This window comes from Nuphar pumila, chromosome 4 (assembly GCF_984573655.1).
Source record: "Nuphar pumila chromosome 4, dmNupPumi1.hap1.1, whole genome shotgun sequence".
Classification (NCBI taxonomy): domain Eukaryota; kingdom Viridiplantae; phylum Streptophyta; class Magnoliopsida; order Nymphaeales; family Nymphaeaceae; genus Nuphar; species Nuphar pumila.
The window spans coordinates 125469683-125490937 of NC_143252.1; the positions used below are offsets into that span (position 1 = coordinate 125469683).

At 36.0% G+C, this 21255-nt stretch overlaps 1 protein-coding gene across 1 annotated transcript in view; it reads left to right on the forward strand.

The window, feature by feature from the left end:
- Positions 1-21255, forward strand: part of CRT3 (calreticulin 3) — a 54306-nt gene that overhangs the window by 21995 nt on the left and 11056 nt on the right. The window lies entirely within an intron of this gene.

Sequence of the window (21255 nt, forward strand, 5' to 3'; positions counted from 1 at the left end):
TTAAATGCAATTATCCAAAAGCTGCTCTAGCGTCAGAACGTGACAGACAAAGAAACAAGTAAAGCTAAATGTAAAGACAAGAGGACAGGCCAATAGGAAAAAGGAAAAGGAAAAGGAAAAGGAAAAGGAAAAGGAAAAGGAAAAGGAGAAAGCTGACAGTCAGAAGAAGGCTGCAAAACCAATAAACTAAAATAAAAATTACAGGAAAGGAAAAAACTGTTGCTGCGTTTTCTGAATCTCCTCCTTCATGAAACCCTAGGCAGCTTATTTAAAGGGTTTTGGCTGGATTTCGGGTCTCGGGTCTGGACCCGGACCCGATATGAACTCTACGTGTTGTTGGATCTGGGCCTGCTCTGCATCATTCTCTTCGGGTTGGGAAGAAGTCGGCTCCGGCGACTGATCTTTCTCACAGTAAGCATATAGATCAGACACACCGAAGATAGGCGCTTCCATTTAAAATTATGATCTGCTCCTGACTCTGCAAGCGTACCAATGACCACCTCAACCCAGAAGTTGCTGCCTTCCTCATCCCTGAAAGTTCTTGATGATGGCTTGATGTAAATTCCTTCATGATTATACCGTGAGGAGACATTATTCCTCCCCTGATTGATGGAAGCCCAAGCCTTCAAAGGACAGTGGGGAGATGAAGTGGAAAAGCAAAAGACATTGTCGTTCATGGTTGTAACGACAAGGTCAAGGTCATCTTCACCATCAACATTATTTGCCAGAACCATGCTGTATGAGGTTTCACCAATAGCAGCATTAAGATCAAGTAAAAGAACCTGATTCATAACTCTGCCATGAGTACGATAAGGAAACGGACGAACTTGAGACCCAACTTTTCCCTTAAGAACAAAGATGGTCCCTGATACAGTTGGAACCACAATGTCTGTCCTCCCATCTCCATTAACATCAGCTACTGTAGGACCCGAGGGCGAGGTGGTGGCACGAACGGGCTGACGGTGGACCAGCTGGACTGCTTCCGCGATGAGAGGGTTCACGCAGGTCGCTGCTGATTCGAGTTGGAGGGGGGTACCAGATGGGGAGAACTGTCGCAACCCGCATCCCTATGCAGAGTTTCTTCAATAGCTTCTCGTCGCGATGTTTGCTGGAGCGTCACCGATGCTGGATCGACGACTGTAGTATCAACAGGGTGGATCGCGCACGCGCCTAACTGATTCAATGGCACTGCGTGCGCATCCACCTTGGATTCAAATGCACCCAACCGTGCTTCGACTCCATCCATGTGCTTCGACAGACCGACTACCTCATTCTCTAGGCGTAGCATATCTTCTTGCATCTCCGTCACCATGTCGAGCATCCGCTTCATGATCTTCTCTCGTGCCTTTTCGTTTGTAGGACCGTTCCTCGCCCCTTGCGTCATGCCGTTGACGACGAAGGAGGAGGGGCTGGGCTCTGATACCATTTGATGCATTGAGGGCACGATGAAACCTTCACGGTGTTTTGAATTTGATATGCCTGCTCTTTGTTGTCACGTGAAAACCCCCAAACAACCACATTAAGGGGACTGTCACAGGGCAGACCTACCAACTGATGCCGTGTGGAAGGTCGGCTGCAATGTCTCTGTTTGCTTAGAAGGTTGGCACGCTGCTCACGAACGTACGATATGCAGTGCTAACAGGAGAAAAAAAGAGCCACCCAAAACTATCAGTGCTGTTTGTTTTCTTTTATTCAACTAGAACGTCAACTGAAACAAATGATGGAACTGCTGGGAAGGAAGCAATAACAGTACGTGAATGAAAAAAAACACAAGCTAATCAAATAAGGAATCAAAGAATATCTGAAAAGACCAAAAGTTGTTGAACCGAAGACTTGAATAAAAAGCTGCTGCAACAAAACAAAAGAATTAAATGCAATTATCCAAAAGCTGCTCTAGCGTCAGAACGTGACAGACAAAGAAACAAGTAAAGCTAAATGTAAAGACAAGAGGACAGGCCAATAGGAAAAAGGAAAAGGAAAAGGAAAAGGAAAAGGAGAAAGCTGACAGTCAGAAGAAGGCTGCAAAACCAATAAACTAAAATAAAAATTACAGGAAAGGAAAAAACTGTTGCTGCGTTTTCTGAATCTCCTCCTTAATGAAACCCTAGGCAGCTTATTTAAAGGGTTTTGGCTGGATTTCGGGTCTCGGGTCTGGACCCGGACCCGATATGAACTCTACGTGTTGTTGGATCTGGGCCTGCTCTGCATCAGGCACATTCATTCTATCCCATCTATTTGAGACAATCTTATGAATCTTTTCATATAAATCTGGTTGTCCTTTAAGATTGTCTTTGATTTCCCCCAACATGTTGTCCATGCCTTCATACACTTCACCAATTATAGGGCCTTCCTGATCACAAAATTTAATCATCTTATAGATGGGTTTTGTAATCAATAATGCTAAATGTACAGAATCCCAATATTCTTCATCAAGAACAGTTGTTTCTGTTGTAAAAACCCTTTTTTTTCATAATTTCATCCGTGCATGATTGCTTCCAATCGCTCCATCTATCTGAAATTACTGTGAGCCTTAAGCTCTCCCTCACATCAAGCAAGCGTTTCAAAGTAGTATAATGTGATGCAAACCTTGTTTTTGCAATCTTTATTAATTCTAATTTTTTATTGCTTCTAAAGATTGCTAGTGCTTTTGAATGATTTGTGATATACTTCACAATTTCTTTACTCTGCAAATATGTTTCTCCCAACCAATGAAACTCATGTGCCAAATCCTTGAAGATCAAATTAAGTGTGTGCACAACACAAGGTGACCAAAAAATATACTTGTACGTTTGTTTTAATTGTTCACCTGCTAACTTGCAATTTGCTGCATTATCTGTAATCGCTTGCACTACATTAGAAGGGCCTACAAGTTTAAATCTCGTTTTCAAAAACTCGGCAATGTTTGCAGCTGACTGTTGCACATTAGAAAAATCGCTTGCATATAATAACATCGAGCCAAAACAGTTTGAGGCAAGTATATTTATCAAGTGTTTGTTCTTGATATTTGTCCAATCGTCTGAGACAATGAAAACTCCAAACTCCTCAAACTTTTCTCGAAATTCATTTAACTCCCTGTGAACACACTCTTTCTCACTGTCAAGCAACGTTGTTTGCGCTTTTTCATATGATGGGGGTTTATATCCGAGCACTTTACTAACTGCAGATATCATCTCTTCCCAATATGGTGATCGAAGCACATTGAAAGGTATGCCATTTGCACACAAAAATCTGATAATTTTGTGATCTACATCATCTCTTTCTACCTTTTTAAAGGTATCACGAATATCAACTGTTTTTCGGCTTCCACTAGATGATGTAGTCATACTAATAGGCTTCTTCGGAGTATCAATTCTTGATCTCCTCAACTCAAATGCACTTGATGAAACCTCCACTCGACGAACTTGCCTCTTAATTTTTTTTGCCAATTTTGCATTTTTTGCAACTACAGGGCAAAAGGCAATCCCAACACTTTGTCCCTTTGGAGATCCCATGAGATGTGCAAAAACTCGAGTATATGACCCATGATAAATATTTTTGCAGTGCCTGCACATAAAAACTTGGGTTCCACCTTGCTTTCCTTGCCCACTCTTCTTTTGTTTCAATACATGGCGCCATAGCACTGTTGTTTTATGCATGCTAGGTGGTTCATCATCTTGGTCATCTTCAGAATAGTAGTCATCCAAGTCATATTCTTCTTCATCTTCCTCATCAAAACAATTTTCGTTTCGGTCCTCAAACTGATATGGACAAGCAGAAGACCTCTTCTTGCCCTTCCCAACATCACTAGATGATTCATGCTCTAAATTGTACAAAGAATCTTCAGAATTATCGTGATCATAGCTTGAGATGGTCATTAATGAAGCAAAGAACATGCAAATATATCTGCATCATAAAAGTATCAGAATCAACCTAAAACACTTTAAAAAAGCTATTATTAACAGTAAATGATGGAGAGTGAAGAACACAAATCATTACTCATAATTTACCAATTACTAAAATAAATAAATAAACATCATTTAAGGAGGTGAAAGATCTATGATTCTATAATATACTATGATAAAGCAAACAAAATTTAAAAAAAAAAAGTTCTTTCAAAAGTTTGCATTTATGAAAAAATGCCAAAATAAGATAACATAACAACGAAGAAAAACAAAATTCATATTGGCCGACTGTTACTAGCAATAATGATATTTATTTAAAATTTTAAACAACTAGCTGCAACATACTAGTTGCCCCACTCTTCTGATAGAGTAAATGAGCCGAGCCTGGGTGTGCCCAGGCTCGGTATATCAAAGAATTCATACTTAATAGGGATGATAAGCTCAATCATGCTTGGTATACATTTTGTATAATATGTTTTTATAATATGAATTCAAGAATTTTCCTATAATATATTTTTTATATATTATAGGATACTTATAAGTATCTCTTTTGTTTTGTTTCTTTTATCATGCTTGGTTCACTTGATCAACATGTAAGTTCAGAATTCACATAAAGCAAAATCACTTCAAGAGATCAAGGAGAGAATAGATTCTAGAAGTTTGCAAGATCAAACACCATAATGAAACCATAAGACAACTTGTGGAGGCAGAACATGTTTTTCATTGACTTTGAAATTGAAAACAATAAATCAATAATCCATATATATCCAGCAGTAAAAGAATAATAAAAGTGATCCAGTCAATCTGATCAGGAATCAGGATTCAAGCAATCGTCAAAATGACTTTAAAGGTAAAACCTACAAGAATGATAAAAAAATACTGCATTAACCCTTATTTCTAAAAAAGACAACCAAATAAACTCAGTTAAACCACAAAATGTGAAATGTTTCTCAACCAATATATTGTTCATTCATGGGACTCAAATAAGAATATAAATGATCATCATATTGATAACACAAAAGAAAAAGACCATCATGTTATTGCAACGGGAAAATGAAACAAATAGTCTCTAACAATCCCCTATTCCCTAAATGTACTTTCTAGAGAGAATGAAGGAATCAAACCTCTACTCACGAGCTGAACCTCACACCACACAAGTCAGACACCAGCCCTATATCACTCGAAAACTCTTCATCAAAGCAAAATATGGGCCTCCCAGTCCAGTTAAAAAAATAAATTTAAAAGCTCATTCCTAGCCCCGCTCCGATTCCATATGAAATAGAATTTTATCCATTTTTGTAGCCCAACCCTGACTGCAGCAAATAGTTTGATTTGTCCATATGAAATAGATTTTTATTAATAATTGTAGCCATTTTTATTTTATCTCAAAAAATAAAAACGACGCTAGGTGGGCTTTTAAAAAATAAAAAATAAATAACTATTTCGGGAGGCTACCGTAACAGTTATTTTTTTTTTTAAAAGCCCAGTCCTAGCCGACTAGCCCAGCCCTGATTCCATATAAAATAGATTTTTATCCATTTTTGTAGGCCAGCCCAGTCCTACCCAGCCCTGACTGCAGCAAATAGTTCGATTTGTCCATATGAAATAGATTTTTATTAATAATTGTAGCCATTTTTTATTTTATGTCAAAAAAAATATTTTTCGGGGGCGCTGCCCCCGAACCAGTGTTGTGCAGTACCTGAGGCGTACACCTCAGAGGCGAAGCGCAGGCTCAATGCCTCGCTTCGCCTCATCGCATTTGTTGTGAGAGGCGTACGCCTCAGTTCCTCTCACAACAAATTTTGGATGACCTCGATCGAATCGAGAGGTCGCCGGACGTCAGTGGAAGAGAGAGGAACATACCTGAACAGAGACATTGCCAATGTCGATCGAGGTCTTCAGATGTCAACAAAGGAGGAGGTCGCCGATCGTCAGAGGTCACCGATCGTCGGAGGTCGCCGATCGTCGGAGGTCGCAGATCGTCGGAGGTTGCCGGTCGTCGGAGGTTGCCGGTGGCCGAAAATGAGAGAGAGAGAGAGAGAGAGAGAGAGAGAGAGAGAGAGAGAGAGAGAGAGAGAGAGAGAGAGAGAGAGAGAGAGAGAGAGAGAGGAATCGGGTGAAAAAGCAAAACTTCGTTCTTAAGTTTTCACGATTTTTTTAAAATGTCTGTTTTGCCCTTATTCAGATTTTTTTTTTAGTTTCTTGTTTTTCACGTGTCATTTTCGTTTTGAAAAAGGGTAAAATTGGTATTTCGCAAACGCGTCCCCCTTTAAAGGGGGACGCGATTCCCTTTAAAGGGGGATGCATTTTCCTTTAAAGGGAAATGCGTCCCTTTAAAAGATGGACGCGTCTCCCTTTAAAGGGGGATGCATTTTCCTTTAAAGGGAGACGCGTCCCCCTATAAAGAGAAGCGCGTCCCCCTTTAAAGGGGGACGCGCTTCTTCTTTTTTACGTGCGCTTCCCTGTGCGTTTCGGAAGCGCCGCGTTTTGCGCTTCCGAAACGTGTTTCGGGGAAGCACGCTTCCCCTTATACATAGGCGTTTCCGGTAACTCTGGCCACAACAGTGGCTACGTGGTTGAGATATCTTTTAACTGAATTAAGCGAGAATGTTCTGCCCATTACTCTCTTGTGTGCCATTCAAAGTGCTATACAGATCGCCTTCAATCCTATTCATTACAGTCACACGAAGCATATAGAGATTAATCAGCACTTCATTCAGTAGAAAATTGAAGACAAAGAGGTTGAACCCGCTTACATCCTGACAAGAGATCAAGTAGCTGATTTCTTCACCAAGGGTTTTACAAGTGTAAAATTTTGGTTCTTAAAGAGCAAGTTGTTCATGGTGAAACACCATGCACAACTTGAGGGAGGGTATTGAGATTGTGTATTGTTTCCATTTGGATATGGGTCTGGGACCCAATCCATATGTGTATATGTTATTATTGGGTCCGGGTTGTTTTATTGTATTTGGGTCTGATGTAACATAGCCGACCTGACCCACGTTGTACCTTGGATATATATATATATATATATATATATATATATATATATATATATATATTGAGATCATAGGGCATGACTCTCACGTTGAGAATCGTATCATCAGTTGGTGCCCCTTACACAACTGTTCTTCTCCCTCTTCTGCATTGACATATTCTGGTGGTGTGATTTCTAACTGACTTTTACTTCATTGACAACTTAAAACTTTCCAATCAAGTGTTTTGTAATTTTGTTGAAAAGAGACATTGAAAATTGGCATAGGAGATTAGGATATCCAAGCATGTCAAAATTGTATTTGTTTTCTTTTCTTGAAAATTGTAATAAAAAAGAATTAGTTCGTGAAGATTGTATTCTCAGGAAAATGAAATATTTATCTTTTAGACCTAGTCATTTTGTATCTAAAGAACCATTTGAGTTAATACATTCAGATATATGTGGATAGAGTCGATAGACACCAATTATGTCTAAAGGAGGAGTATCTTATTATGTTATATTTGTAGATGACTATAGTAGATACACATGGATTTATTTTGTTAGACTCAAATCCGAAGTATTTGATTGTTTTCAAAAATTTCATAGATATGTCAAAAATCAATTTAAAGCCTCTATTAAAATCTTTATTTTCGATTCCGGAGGAGAATTTTTATCAAATGATTTTAAAAAATACCTTGATCAACAAGGAATTGTTCATCAAAGATCTTGTCCATATACACAACAAAATAGGTTGGCCGAAAAAAAACATCAACACATTATTGAAATCACTAGGACTCTTCTCATATTTAAAAATGTTTTAAAAAGTTTTGGGGCCAAAATCACCCTTACGACGGTCTATTTTATTAATAGAATGCCTTCAACTATTCTTGAAAATATTTTCCCTATTGAAAACTTGTTTAAAATGCCTCCCGACTATAAACGATTAAGAATCTTTGGTTGTAAATGTTTTTTCTTTTTTAACAAAAATGACAAGCTTTTCACAAAAGCCATCCCTTGTGTTTTCCTGGGCTATGCCAAAAACTAAAAAGGATATAGGTGTTGCGATATTGAAAAGGACAAAATTTATGTTCTAAGAAATGTAACTTTTCTTGAAAAGGAAACTGATTTTGAAAAAATTGAGTTTAAGAAACCGTGTGAGTAGTCATTCTTGTTTGATTTAATCAAAATGCATTATGGTAATATTGTTGAGCTTGATAATGATATTGTTAATGTAAACAATAGTAATGTTATTCAAGATGTGCATGAGAGTGACAACAATGCCACTCATGATACCCATAAAATGATACTTCTATTAATATAGTTGAACCTCACAATGAAATACAAGTCTACTCTCGTTGAACTCAAGAGCATTCTCCATGTGCATTAGAAACGTATTTTCACGGTCAAGACATAGATCAACCTAGTGTTAGAAGATATATGAGAATGTCTAAGGCACTTGTATCTGTAAACACCCCAAATTTTCCTCACTCATTCTCAAACAATCCTCCTCAGGCAATGCCTACCCTGTCAGGTCAGTGTAGGAGTCAAACCCCGAGTCAGTTTCAGAAAATCACCATTTTACCCATTTTCATTAGGAAAATTACCATTTTACCCCTAGGTCATCCCGGACCCGAGTCAGTCGGAGTCGACCAAGCTCATTGGTCAGTTCAAGACAGTTAGAATATCAGTCATCTCAAGCTCATCTGAGCTCACAATGAACAGACCATTTTCATTTCTGACCATTCCTGCCAAAATGGAATCATTTCTTCAAAAAATGAGCTCATTTCTCACTCGAATCTAAGCCAATTGTCTCCAAGTCAGTCATGTTCTCCAGAGTCTAACTTGATCTCACCAGGAGTTCAAGTGCTCCAATTTCAGTTCAAAACCATTTCTAAGTGTTCAGGAGCCCATTTTAGTCCATTTCAGCTCTTTCAGCTGAAATTGAGCCGAGTTCAGTCAGTTGAGTTAGTGTTTGAGACTTGATTTTAGTTCATCTCAGTATTACTGACCTTTGTTTTAGCTCAAACCCAGTTCAGGTTCGTAATTCACTTCATTCCAATGACCATTCCATACCATTTCTCTAAAAATGGCAACTTTTCTTGAAAATTCAGTCGGAAAGGTCAGTTGAGTCAGTGCATGGTGAGTTCATTTGAGTTCTAAAACTCTAAAACCCATCTCAATCTAGCTCATTTCAGTTTAATCCAGCCCGAACCCCAATTTTCAGTGTCACTCTGACCCAGTAAAGTCCCGAAAACCATTTCTTCAACCATTTCGCAAATTTTATCAGTTTTAATGCTTTTTAAACTGGTACAAGTGTTAATCGGGGTTTAAATTCCAAAATTCTTCATTCAGGGTCTGCATTTCGCATGTCATTTCTCATCATTTCATATCATTTCTCAGCATTTCATAATATCTCATCATATTTCATTTCATTTTCGAAGTCCAGAACTCCAGTTTTATAAATTTCAATCCAGATTGAGTTTTAAAAGTTTTCAGAAATCAATTTCAAACCTTGGGTTTCCAAAATTAACATTTTCACCCCGGGAGTCTAAATTTGGAAATATTTTCTCAAGAAAAATAATCTGGATTTGTTTTAAAATCAAATTTTCAAATTCTACACTGGATTTGTTTCGCAATGAGCTATTGAACTTCAAAATCCGAGCTCGTTTCAAAAACTGCCAAAAATAGCTCATTTCGTTTGAAAGCATTTTCTCGAGAAAAACAATATGGATTTCTTTCAAAATTACATTTTTAAATTCTACATTGGATTTGCTTCGCAACGGGGTATTGAACTTCAAAATCCGAGCTCGTTTCAAAAACTACCAAAAATAGCTCGTTCCGTCTGGAAACTTTCTAAAAAGACTATTTTACCCGTCTAATCGTCAAAATGAATTTCAAAAGTGGAATTTGGACCCGCTCTGAGATGGCCCATTCATTTACTTTTCTATTTTATAAAAAAAAAAAAGATGTTTCTTTTTATTTGTTTCTTTTTGTTTTTATTAATTTTTATTTATTTATTTTATTTTAGAGAGGTGGGACCCACAAGATGGTCACCCAAACCTCCAGCCCCACTTTCCATTTTTTTTCATTTTTTCTTTCCCTTTTCCTTTTTCCCTCCTTTTCTTTCTTTCCTTTTCTTTTTCTTCTTTCTTCCCTTTCTTTCCTTCTTGCCTTTCTTCCTTCTTCCCTTTACCTCTTGCCCAACCCATTTACGTGAATTCCTTTCTTTCATTAATCAAGAAAGACTTAGGAAAGATTTTATCTTTCCCTAAGTTAAGAAAACCAAAAAAAGCAAAAAAGGAAGCCACTTACGGCTGCTTCTCTCCCATCTCACGCCTCTCTCCTATTCTCTCTCATATTCTCTCTCTCTTGGTGTCTTTGACACCCAGCCATCTTCAAGCTTTGCAGCCACCAACAGCAAGAGCCTCCTCCAGGGTGACCATATCCACCTCCTTGGCAGCTTCAGCCGGCTCCTCCTCCATGCCCAGCAGTTGCTCCACATCCAAGCCGGCGACCACACCTCCATTGCTGCCACAACTTTTTGTTGCAGCCACGTCCAGCCGATCCATCAATGGCTCTAGCTCCACCAAGGAACCATACGTCTTCCCCAGCCGGTGACCATCCTCTTCAAGTCGCAGCTACAGTCATTACAGCCGGCACCTCCTTTGCAGCCATTCCAACGCCCAGCAGTCCACCTTCTTTCCCTTTGCTCCAGTCGATCCAGCGCCATCTTCTTCATTCGCCGTAGCAAGGCCATAAGGTAAGCCTTTGCCCCTTTACTACTACAATTTCCTCTCTGATTCCAGCATGAATCCGGTTCAAAAACCGGATTCACCCAGTTACAAAGGTAATTTTCTGAGGCTATAGCATTAATTAAGGCTGTACCGAATGGAGGGATCCATCCGATTGATGGATCGGATCCCCCATTTCGATTAACCAATATTAAAGAGGATCGGATTTCCCCTGCTGTTTTATTTTATTTTTTATTTTTTTTATCATCATATTTCATGTGATTTCATATTTTAAAGATAGCATCTAGATTAGTTTTTAATATTTATTTTATTTGTTTTACTATCTTGCTTTTATTAACTTAGAATCATAGATTTTCCAGTTATATGCAGAGTTTAGTTATTATTTCATGAGTGTATTTTCATTAAAAAATCCAAAATAAAATTTTGATATTTCTAGTTGCATGTCTTTGTTTTACTTCCAAAAACTTGAACCTATTTGGGTTTCGGAACCCTATCAAACAAATCAAAACCTAAATCGGGTTTTCTGTCATCCAGAAATTTCAATTTCTGCTTTAGCAGACATGAACCTCTGGCACCACCCTCATGGGAAATCCAAATCGTCCTCAAAAAATCACTGTGGATTCTTAATTGAATATACTAATGATCTGGAAATTTTGAGGTTTTTCCAATTAGTTTTGACCTCTTTAAAAAATCGGATTTCTCAAACCCCTGGGAAAATATCGGTTTTCTTTTGTCAGGGTATAGACAGACCCTAATGCACCAAGTCCATCAAATCTATAACTCATATGCAAAAACTTTCAACATGAAAGTTGTTCCTAACATGATTTCCTGTCATTTCCCAAAATTTGGGAATTTTTGGATCTGTTTCATTATTTTTCCCGGATTTTCTCTTTCTGTCTAACAGATTCCAATGTCCAGAAATTCCAGAGATTTAGGTCTCTGATAACAATGTGGTCTTTTCCAAACCGTAACCCGAATCCTAATAGTGTCAAAATATCAAATCTTCCTCTGTTTGTCAGGGACATTTTCCCATAATTTCAGCCATTTTCCCATCGGTCTGCTATTTTTCCCATATTTTCTACCAAAACCTATCTGTTTCCTTCATTTACTAGAGTCGCCGGATTCCGATCCGACTTGCCGGAGTGGTACAGCTCCGACCATAGGTCAAAACCAGAAAGTGTAAAAAGCAAAAATCTTTGCCTTACTGTCCTCTGTCATCTCATAAAATTTGGGAAATTTTTATGGAAGTTTGATATCCTAAATCCCCTTTAGAATCAATATTTTAGGCAAAAATCATGAAATTTAGGGTTTTTATTTGAATTTCCATATTTAAAAATACAAAAAAATTAGATTTTCGAGCTTCATTATGTTTCTAGGGTTATTTTAGGTGTCCATGCCAAATTTGGTTTAATTACAAGGTCATTTTCTCTATGTGTTAGTTTATTTTTAAATTCAGAAGCGAAAATCGGGTTAAATTTGATATTTTATGATATTTTCGCCGTTTTAGGGTTTGTATCATGTACATAAGCATGTAGAATCATATTAGGGTTAATTTTAATCTCATTTGCATTTCATATTTTTCAATTTTGCAAAATTTATTTCAGAAAACCCTGATTTCAAGGCCATAGTCTTGTTATCGAGGGTATTTTGGTCATTTGACCTAAATTTCGAAATTTCAATTTCTAATTCTCCAAAATTTCATGCATATCATCATATTTTATCATATTATGTTTGATTTATTTCATTTGATTTTCAAATTTCCAAAATTTACAAAAATTCTTTCAAAAAACCCTGATTTCAAGGTCATCAGGGGTATTTTGGTCATTTTGACCCCAATTTCGAATTTTCAAGTTTATTTTCGAAATTTATTCATTATTCATCATGTTTATATCAAAGGGGGTATGATTTTGGGTTTATATCTGAATAATATCCGATAATTTCCCATATTTTCGGATAAATTCAGAAAAACCTACATTTTTGTGCTAACCTTGTTTTCTAGTTTTGCAGGAACATTCAAGAAGAAGACTTAGATTTTATTTTTTTTATTTCAATTCAATGTAATCTCAAATGTAATAATTTGGAATAAGAGTTACTTTTCTGCTTAGAATAGGATTGCATTGCATATAGTTTAATTTATGCAAATTTTAATATGTGATGTATGATTCATGTGCATTTATTTCAAATCCACTATGGTGTACACGAATGGCACGTGCACAAGCTCTTATGGAGTTTATTAACTCGGTGGGATTCGTATTTATGGCCATAGTCAGAATACGAAGAAAACCAAGATTTATGATCTTCATATTAGCCACATTCAGCCTACACACTTAGGCTAACTTCAAAAATGCACTGCATTTATCAAAGTTTCAAAAGGATTTCCCAATTCCTCAATTGAAATTCCCTTTTCAAATTCATATTCATTCATTCATATCATTCAAATTGCATTATTCTCAAATTCATTTTTCAATTTCAATTTCAAAAAAATTCAGTTTTCTTAAGAATTTCCAAGTCTTTCTCAGGATCTGATTTTCTCAAAATCCTAAGTTTTCAAATGACATTTCAAAGCATTTCCCAATTTCAAACCAAGATTTTCCTATGTTTTCAAATTCTCAAATTTCAAAATCCCAAGTTTTCAGAAAATCGATTTTCTCATATTTTCCAGTTTTCCATTTCAAAAGTCATTTTCCATTTCAAAAGTCATTTTCCAATGAATTTCTTAGATTTTCTAAGAATTCTCAAATCCATTTTCTCATAAAAGCAATTCCAAATTTCAAAATCGATTTTCCAAAGTTCAAATTTTCCTGAGAATTCATTTTCAATCCAATTTCTGATTTTCAATGAACTTCAATGGTTTTCCCAGGAATCCCAATTTCAAGTACTTTTCCAATCATTTTTCCAGCATATTTCAATTTTCCAAAGCAAACATCATATTTTTTTCAAACTTACATTTTTTTTAAAATTCCATAGCACAAGCCTGATTCTTTGTGCATTCTAGGAAAAATAGAGCATAATTTAGATATTTGAGTCGAGTTAAAGCACATAATTGGTCCTTGGTTCAATTACCCCTGGTAAAGGTGCCAGGAACGGTTGAACCTCGTACCGACAGGCGGATCCCATTCCACGGAATTTTCCCGCAAATTTTCAAAACGGAGGCGAGTAAATTTTCAAAACAAATTTCAAAACTTTGGTCGAGTTTGACTCGCGAAATTCGTTTCTCTCTCGCAAGGGAGGGGAAAAATTTTGCGATGATAACAGTATCCTATGAATCATTTGAACCCAATTATAGTGTCTAATGGCCATTCACTTCTACGTAGAACTCTCTTCATGTAACGAGGCTAAAAATTATTAAGAAGGGATTAGTGCCATGAACAATAAGTTAGAAGCTCTAGAAAAGGAAAAAAACTTGAGGAATTCAAACTTTACCCAATAGAAGGAAAACTATACGATGTAGGTGAGTCTACAAAGTTAAAATTAAAAGTGATGGAACATTAGATAGATATAAATCTAGACTCGTAGCTAAAGAATATAGTTAAGAGTACAATATCGACTATAAAGAAATATTCACTCCCGTTGCTTGCATGACTACTATTAGAACGCTTGTCTCTATAGCTTCAATTAAAAAATGACTCATGTTTAAGATGCATGTTAAAAATGCCTTTTTAAATGGTAACTTTAATGAGAAAGTTTACATAGAACCATCTCTAGGTTTAGAGTTGGCACATGAAAGAGTTCTTCGTTTGCGAAAAGCCTTGTATGGTCTAAAACAAGCCCTTAAGGCTGGTTAAACTAGGTTTTAAATCTTGTTACACTGACACTGCATTGTTTGTTAAGTCTTCTGATGTAGAAATAATTATCTTGTTGCTCTATGTGAATGACATGATTATTACTTTAATTGTCATAGGCGCTAGGCGATAAGCCTCTAAAAAGGCCTAGGTGGAGCTTAGGCGGTACCCCCAAATAATTTTTTTTTAAAAAACATACAAAATATATAAACAAACTACTAAAATCAATAAGAAACATGTATGCAACATAAAATCAATCAACAATAAGCAATAGACAAATAATAACATATCGTCGAACAATGTAAAACAATTATATTACATAACCTGATCAAACAAATTAAGAATAAATTAACAATTGAATAAACTAACCATACAACTAACAATGTGAATGACCAATATACAAAAAATAAAATAATGTATAAAAAAAAATTAACAATAGACATAATACAAGCAATAGACAAATAAGAAAAAAAATGAATAATTAAATAAACAAAGCATGATGCAACTGACAACAGTAAATTTATAAGCAGCATCAGAATCAAAATAAGACAACAAAAAAAATAGACAACAACAACGGCACATCAGAATCAAAATAAGACAATGCAAAAATCTTGCAAGTAAGACAATGAAAAAATCATTATATAAATATATCTTTATATATACAATGCATATTTGTTTTCACAAAAAAATAGCCAACATTAAATTCATAAGCAGCAAGACATAGCGAACTGATAGTTCTAAGTGTGCAAGAGCAACTAAAAATAAAAAAAATCAAATAAGACATAAAACACATTTAAAACCAGAGAGAGAAAATGGGGGAAGGGGGACAGAGACCGAGAGAGCGACGAGAGTGAGACCTAGAGCGAGAGAGAGAGAGAGAGAGAGAGAGAGAGAGAGAGAGAGAGAGAGAGAGAGAGAGAGAGAGAGAGATGTATTTGTAGAGGATGAGGTTGACCTTATTCTTCTTCTTCTTCTGCACTAGCGAGAGAGAGGGGTGAAAAGGGAGAAAATAGACTTTTTCCTCCTTTTATAAGCTGAATAGAGTCAATGCAAAAAAAAGTGGACTGACCTAGGCTTAAGCCTAAGTGATCTAGGCGGCGCCTAAGCGGTAACATAGGGCCCTACCACCCAAACCCGGTCACAACTAAGATTATCACGCTTTTTACATTACTTTCTTGGTATTGGAGTTGCATATTCACCTTGTGGGCATTTTTTGTCTCAAACTAAGTATGTTGTTGAGATAATAGAACGATCGAGGCTTTCTGATGAAAAAAGAGTTGATATTCTAGATGTCATTAATGCTAAGATAAAGAAAGATTATGGACAAGATTATGGAAAACCTTGGAAGGACCAAACTCTATATAGACAAATGATTGGAGCCCTATCTTATCTCTCTATTACTTATCCTGATATTTCTCATGCTATTCATTCTATTAGTCAATTTTAGTATGCCCTTACTACAGTACACATGAGTGATGTAATGAAAAATATTAGATATATTAAAAATACTATAAATTATGGTTTATTTCTTTCATCTTTTTTTTTTCATTAAAAGTTATTACATATTCTGACTCTTATTGATAAATGTTCAACCATCGGTTTTTTTGTATACTCTAATTTCGTGAAGATGTAAGAAAAAGTAGAAGGCGTCAGAGTACTGTGTCATCGCGACAACTACTTCCAAATTAGTATGGTTGAGACAACTGTTAAAAAACTTGAGAGTTCACATAGCAGAACCCTCAAGACTGTGTTGTGATAATAAGAGTGCAATACATATAGCGGGCAATCATACATTCCATGAAAGAACCAAGCACATTGAAATGGATTGCCACTGCGTTTGTGAAGAATTTCTAAAGAAGACCATCACGTTGCTATATGTGTCGTCCAAGTATCAACTAGTGGACTTCGTCACTAAAGCGCTTTCGTCGCCCAAATTTCACTTTCTCCTTGTCTAACTCTCAGTTGTTGCACCGTGAGTTTGAGGGAGGGTGTTTAGATATTGTATCTTTCTAGTATATATATATACATATATATATATAATTCTCTCTCTATATATGTAATTATATATTTTTATTATGTATGTAAACTGAAATACCCATCAGGGGTATTTTTGTTATTTTTATTGTAATAGGGGTCAGCCCACTGGGGGCTGACTTTGTAATTTTTGCTTTTATTCTTGTTTTTTCTATTTTTTTTTAAAATATGACGGTTTGGGATTGTTAAAAAGTGTACATATAAATGTAATTATATATAATATAATATAATATATCTTAATGTATAATATTTTATATTTATTTCTTTTTTTTCTTTTTCTTTTTATTTATTTTTTGTCATTTTATTTTTGTCTAGTTCAATTTGAACTAGATTCAAAACTAGTCAAGACTTAATTAGTTCTTGACTAATTTTGATAGTCGTTGGAGCTAGTCCAATGGCTACAATTAGAGCCGTTGGACTAGCTTCAACGACTCTCTAGAGTTCTCCAAAAGCTCCTCTCTCTGCCTCTCTCATTGTGTATTAGGGGTGACTTCCCTCTCCTTGTAACTAGGGGTGGAAAAACCTGACACGACTCGCCAACCCGACTCTTAGGCGGGTTCGGGTTTGGAAAAAGCGAACCTGTTTAATAAACGGGTTGACCTGCCTAACCCGTTTATTAAACGGGTCGGGTTCGTGTTAGGGGTATGCCAACCCAACCCGCCAACCCGACCCGTCAACCCGACCCGCCAACCTGACCCGCAAACCTGAGAACCCGTTTACCCTACCCAACCCATTTATTAAATGGGTTGGCGGGTTGTGTCGGGTTACCCATTTATTAAAAACGGTTCGGGTTCGTGTTTGCCATAGCTGACCCGTTTAATAAACGGGTCGGGTTCGGGTTGAGGTATGCCGACACGCCAACCTGCCAACCCGACCCGATTGCCACCCCTACTTTTTAAGCATTTTATGTGAATGAAATAAATATTATTATTTTCTCTTTTGACTTCTCTCATTTCTACCCTTTTGTGGATTATGGTTGAAGTGTATAAACACCTGTTACAAGCATTTGTGCTTTTATGAAATATTCTCATTTCCTTATATGGTATCAGAGCTTAGAAGCTTCTAGATCTTGGAGATTTGCCACTTTGTTTTTCGTGCCACTCTAGCAAAAGTTTTATCTCCTTTTGGTGATTCAAGTGCTTTTTGTGCCATCATAGATGAATAAAGAAGTCATTCGGAGGATCGTTAACTACACAAAGATCGTGATTATGCTTTTGCTCTCTCTTCCTTTTTCATATTTTTTTTCCTCTCTCTTTCTTCTTTACTCTTATAAGAATGGATGATTATGATAAAGTCACCATCATGCCCATAAAACTAAATGATACCAATTATTTGATGTGAGCTTCAATTATGAAGCATCACATTTGGGGAAAAGGGTTGTGGGGAATAGTAGATGGTTTCGATTAAGAACCAAAACTAATTCTAAAAAAAATTGAAAATGAGAAAGAGGTATCTCTCACGGAAGGAGAGAAAAATATGGCAATAGCCACCTACGAGAAAAAGTGAAAAGAATGGAGGATAGGGCATGCGAAGATCATGTGTCTTGCTAATTAATAGCGTAGACATTAAGAAATGCTATAGTTTTATCAAATTCGAGCATGCCAATAAGGCTTGGGAGTATCTTAGAAATATGTATTCGCTTAAAGACATTGCACATGTGTGAAATTTGCAAGATAAGGTTCAAACTTTTACCCAAAAGGATAAAAGTATTAAAGAATATTATAATGATTTGGCCGAACTTTGGGAAGAGTTGGCTCTTCTTGAGCCAAAGTGGCATTGTTCCAAAGATAACAACTCGATATGAAACATTTTTACCAATTTGTAAATGGTTTGAGGTCGGAATTTGAAACAACCAAATCGGCTCTTCTATATAGAGGAAAAGTTTTATTTATTGTTGACACTATTTAAGAATTAAGTATGAAGAAAAATATGCTAAAAAAATGCTCCAAATAATAAAGAGGATTTTGTTCTAGCCGTATCTAAACCAGGAAACTATATGCGCACTTATAGGCTGCATCATTTTAGTAGACAAGGTAATGATTATTATAAAAGGAAAGTCATTTGTCACCGTTGTCATGAACCGGGGCACTATAAGCCTCAATGTCCTAAATTGAAAAGAAGAGAAGAGAAGAAAAGAAAGTTGCATCCGTTGGTCCATCACAAGAATCAAAAGATCAAGCCAATCAAGGTGCACCTGTGTCTATGGCACAACTAATGAAAATTCTTCAACCTCTTTTCAAAGGTGCATCTTCGTAACTTTTTTTAGCTCCTTGACTCTGGGGCTTCCTTTTATATGACTCCAAATATCAATAGTTTGTCTGAATGTCATAACAATAAGTCAAGTGTGTCAAATGTTTTCATAACTGATAGTATATTTCTTAAAATAAAAGGAATAAAAAATTTCAAAAATCTTTAAAACTCTAAAAAATTCTTTATTTCAAAAGTTAGATATATTCCTAAATTAAATCTGAACCTTTTATCTGTCTCTCAAATATCTTAAATATTTGATTATGGGTGTAATATCTCATTCTCTTCATGGTTATTGGGTATACGATCGCCAGTCAGGAAAGCTGACTGGGGAAGGCCATAGAGAAAGAGGAATCTATTATATGGATTTTTTGGAATTACCCAAAAATGTTTTTTGTTATAATGTTCAGAAATTGGATTTGGATCTATGGCACAAAAGATTTAGCTATCCTTATATATCCAAAATCCAACACTTTTAGTTTCAGAAAATTTTATAATTCTAAAAAATTTGCTTGTAAAGATTGTATTCTTGGTAAAATGAAGAGATTACCATTTCATGATAGAACTTTTGTTTCTTCTAGACCACTTGAGTTAATACATTCAGATGTTTGGGGTTTCACACCGGTTATATCAAAAGGCGGATACAATATTATGTAATTTTTTTATGACTTCTCTCGGCATACTTGGATTTACTTTCTTAAACATAAATCAGAGGTTTTTTTGCATTTTCAAACATTTCACAAAATGACTAAAAATAAATTTCATAAATCAAAGTCTACCTATCTCATTAACCGAATGCCATCTTCTTCCTTGAAAAATGTATCTCCAATTGAAAAACTTGTCAAATTATCTCCTGATTACTCCAAATTGAGAGTATTTTGGATGCAAATGTTTTGTCTTCAACAACAAAAATGATAAACTCTCTCTCCCGTGCCATTCCATGTCCCTACTTAGGTTATGCAAATAATAAAAAAGGCTATAGGTGTTTTTATTTTAAAAATGAAAATTTGTATGTATCAAGAAATATATCCTTGGAAAAAAAGTTTTTATTTTTATTTTGAAAAGACCAAGGAAGTAATCGAATATTCTTTTTTGATAGATTCGACTTCGTGTCTGCTTCATCTTCGTTAAATTTAATTGCTTATATTGATGCTGAGTGGGGAGGTGATCCCAATATCAAGCACTCAACCATTGATTTTTTGTTTTCTTAGGTAAATCCTTGATTTCGTGGCGGTGCAAAAAGTAGTAGAAGGTCTCTGTTTCGTCAACTGAAGTTGAATACCGAGCCATGACCACTGCAACAATGGAGGTAATCTGGCTTAGAAGACTCTTGGCTGACATAAGAGTTGAAGTGACAAAATCTTCACGCATGTGTTGTGACAACAATAGTGTGATCTATATTGCCAGCAACCGAACATTTCATGATCGCACAAAACATATTGAGATAGATTATCATTATGTCAGAGAGGAGTATCTACATGAAACCATTGATTTGCCTTACGTTGCGTCAAAGTACCAATTAGTGGATTTCTTCACCAAACCTCTCGTTGCTCCTAGATATCATTTCCTCTTAAACAAAGTTTCACTCATTATATTGTAAGTTTGAGGGGGAGTATTAAAAAGTGTACACATAAATATAATATAATATATCTTAATATATGGTATTTTATATTTATTTATTTATTTTCTTTTTCTTTTTCTTTTTCTTTTTCTTTTTCTTCATTTTTTGTATTTTTATTTTTTTCTAGTTCAATTTGAACTAGACTCAAAACTAGTCAAGACTTAACTAGTTCTTGACTAGTTTTGATAGCCGTTGGAGCTAGTCCAACGACTCTCTAGAGCTCTCCAAAAGCTCCTCTCTCTCCCACTCTCATTGTGTATAAATAGGGGTAACTCCCCTCTCCTTGTAACCATGCTTTTTAAGCATTTTATGTGAATGAAATAAATATTATTATTTTCTCTTTTGAGTTCTCTCATTTTTGCCCTTTTGTGGGTTATGGTTGAAGTGTCTTTAATAGACACCTATTACAAGCATTTGTGTTTTCGTGGAAGATTCTCATTTCCTTAAAGGGACATCCCAACTAGACGTTGGGCTAGTCCCTCCCGTTGGGAGCTAGCCCAACCTCTAGTTGGGCTGCTCCCTTTGTTCTATCTTCTTGCTTATAAATAGTGATCTTCCCTATTATTTATTTCAATGCTTCTCTATGCATGTTGGTGATTAATACAAGATTATATTTTTTTATGTTCGTCTCTCTTTTGAGTTGTTATTGTGTATCTCCTTTGTGAGATTGTATTTGGTCCATAGGTGACTTCTTTGTATTTGTGCTCTCTTGTATCCCTTGGCATTCTCTTGTATTTCTTGCTTCATTACATTGTCAACTAGGAAGAAAACTAACTTGACAAGCATGCCAGCCAAGCAAGCCAAGGCACTAACGACCCTACTAGTTAAGTTAGGTTAACATCCATGTCTCTCCTACTTAGAGTTAGGGTTTTCACCTTCCAAATATACAAGAGGGAGATTCTGTTTGCACCTTCCAAATGTACTCAAAAGTCAAACACTTGGAGGCACAAAAGAGAACAATAAA